This window comes from Ananas comosus, linkage group 5, assembly GCF_001540865.1.
Source record: "Ananas comosus cultivar F153 linkage group 5, ASM154086v1, whole genome shotgun sequence".
In the NCBI taxonomy this organism is placed as follows: Eukaryota; Viridiplantae; Streptophyta; class Magnoliopsida; order Poales; family Bromeliaceae; genus Ananas; species Ananas comosus.
In genome coordinates, this window is record NC_033625.1 from 15,018,930 (window position 1) to 15,021,709 (window position 2,780).

General features: G+C 36.4%; 1 long non-coding RNA gene across 1 annotated transcript; it reads left to right on the top strand.

Annotated features, from left to right (window-relative positions):
- LOC109710937 lies at positions 223 to 1,145 on the top strand. Its single transcript, XR_002216479.1, has 2 exons — positions 223 to 658; positions 755 to 1,145. It is a non-coding gene; the product is annotated as an uncharacterized LOC109710937 (long non-coding RNA).

Below are 2,780 nucleotides of genomic sequence, written 5' to 3' on the forward strand. Positions count from 1 at the left end.
AGCCTGGCACGAAAAAGTGTCGGGCCCAATTGATGCAAAAGTTGTAATTCACTAATGGGAAATGCGCAGAGGCCGGGGTCAAATGGGCCTAGGAACGTCCGAGGCTTCGATTGAAGGGTGGCCTCTGGCCTTTAGGCCGCAGGGCCTAAAGTTTTGGCGTCTTTTTTGATTTTTAGCCGTTCTCCCTCGCTGCAAGTTCCCCGTACCCTTTTTTCAGTTTTCCCTCTCGATCGCCCGATTCTTGAGCGCGCACCTCTCTACTTCCTGATCTCCCGATTCCTCCCAACGAGAAACCGTGGAACGAGCCCTTCCTCTCCGATTGCCCAATAAAACCTAGAGAGAGCTCATCCTTTACCCTCCTTCAATGCAGAAACCATTCGGCGTACTCCCGATTGCTCTATGCGATTGCTCTATGCTGTATGTCGTGCCCTTCTTAATTGGAGGCTGTTGGAGGGTTTTGATCGAAGGAGGTAATCTATATATTCGTGTTCATCGATCTTCAAATTTTTTGGACAAAGTGACTGCAGTACTTTATTCAGAAGGATGAGCTTCACGAGACCTAGGATGTTTCCATGATGGGACCAGAGACCTTCAAACCCTAGATTCAGACACCATTTCAAATGGATCTAAGGTTGAAAGGTTCTTAGTTCCTATATCTGTAAGGCTATTTCAAGATTTATCTTCGTTTGCTCTTATTTTATGATGGAATCCACAATCTACATGCTACCTACCTCTTTTCTCTAATTTCTCGCAGAATAGCTAGGATAGCAGTAATTTATTTGAGGAGGATGAGCTTCAAGAGTCTTAGGATGTTTCAATGATGAGACCAGAGACCATGAAACCTTAGATTCAGACACCATTTCGTAAGTAGATCAGGTGGATCTAAGGTCGAAAGGCAGCACGGTGGATGTAAGGTCCATGATAAAATTGCCTCGTCAAGCCAAAATCAAGTGATCCTCAGATCTGAGCCGAATTACTTTGAGTAGTAATCCCGTATTCTCTTTTAGAAACCAATTGCTGTACATCTCTTTTCATAACTCTTTTTCTTTCCATAACCTATTTCTCTTTCCTGAATATCTGCTCTGCATAAAGTTTTGTAATGCAATCGATTGATAAATTTACAGTTGCATCGTATATTGCAAACATTTTATACCAAGTTATCCCAATGAAGATGAAAAGCAAGCATGGAAATAGGAAAGTTGAATCACATTTTGAGTCATGGTTAAATAATAATAATAATAATAATAATAATAATAATTATATATTACAGATCCAGCAGCTTACTTTAGGCAACATATACTTTGAGCTACTTACTAATTATCATGTGCACATCTATTAGTTTAGAGGTAATCCTATCTTAGGCAACATATTTTTTGTGCTGCTCCTTTCTAGTTGATGGAGTTTTAAAAGAATTTGAATGTCAAGCATACATTGATCTTTGAAAACTAGTCATGTCTTGTCTATTTGAAATCCGCCGAGGGTTCCTTTTGAGTTCACTGGGGGATATAGATATGAAGCTCCAAACTGGAGATTCGTTTTGGTTTTAAATAAATGCAAGTTTTTTTGCTATTCAAGGATTGGGGCAAATTGAAATATTCTTAAATTTGGTGTGTAAGCTAGAGTTAATTTAGGCATGTCTCAGGATATAATACAATAGATTAATGTATACAACAGACACATGGAATAATGAGAATTCTTTGTGATGGATTTGTAGGATGGGTAATTTCTATATTAAGAAAATGTAGAACCCTGATCACTCCTTTGCTCGAAACAGGCGGTCAATTGTAAAAGTAACTATCCTTTATAATAGTGCTTCCTTTTGGTTCTACGATTATATATAAGATGTAGAGAAAGGAAGTGTAGTGATTTTGCTAGGAGACTTTGTAAATGCCCACATTTATTCAATAAAATGTAGAATTCTAGGAAGTGCTTGTATGGATAAGGCACCACCTATTAGAGGCTCTAGTGTATAGCAATTTGAAGAATGCATCTCTCATCTTGTGTGCAACCTTTCCCTTTCAAAAAATGAAAAAAAGTCTTAATCTGATTTGTTTCTCTCTTTTCCTTTTGTTTAATGCTGTTTTCATTTCTTTTTCATTCATTTCTGTTATAGGTATCTTTTCCATCTTTTTGTCCTAGCTTCATCCCTTGGCTTTACAGTGTTTTTCTTTTCTTGTTAAGTTTAGATTCCATCTTTTGTTCTTGCACATTTCTTTCGTGTAATTTATTTATTGTCTCTTTGTTGTTTTCAGCTTGTTTGCTTAATGAATTTCATAGTGCATCTTTGACTTGGTGTGTTTGAATATGTGTTATTTCTATACAAAAGTACTATTTCTACTAAACCTATGTGATGTTTCTATGTTTCAAAGGTACTGATTATGACTTCGTTGAGAAAAAGAGGACTTAGAAACTCCTGCTTCATTTTGACTGTTGAATGAAATAAAATTCCCATTTTTCCTTAACCTTTTTAGGAATTCCCTCTTTCTTGTTCTTCTTCTAGTAGCTAACGTACTTCCTTTTTTTTTTTTTTCAATCTTTGTTTGTTAATTTTTTCCTTTTCATCTCTATCTTTCTATGCCTTTGTTTAATTTATCACTTGTTTTTATAAGCGAGAAAACTACTATGGATATGCTATTTCAGATGTTTTCTTCAAAAGATTATCATGTTAGTCGATTAGATTCATGCTGTATTTGTGTCCCAATTTGTGGAAAGTCGATGATGTCTTGTCAGAGCTGAGTCGTGTCTCATATCTTATGTCTGTGTTTTGTGATTTATTCTTG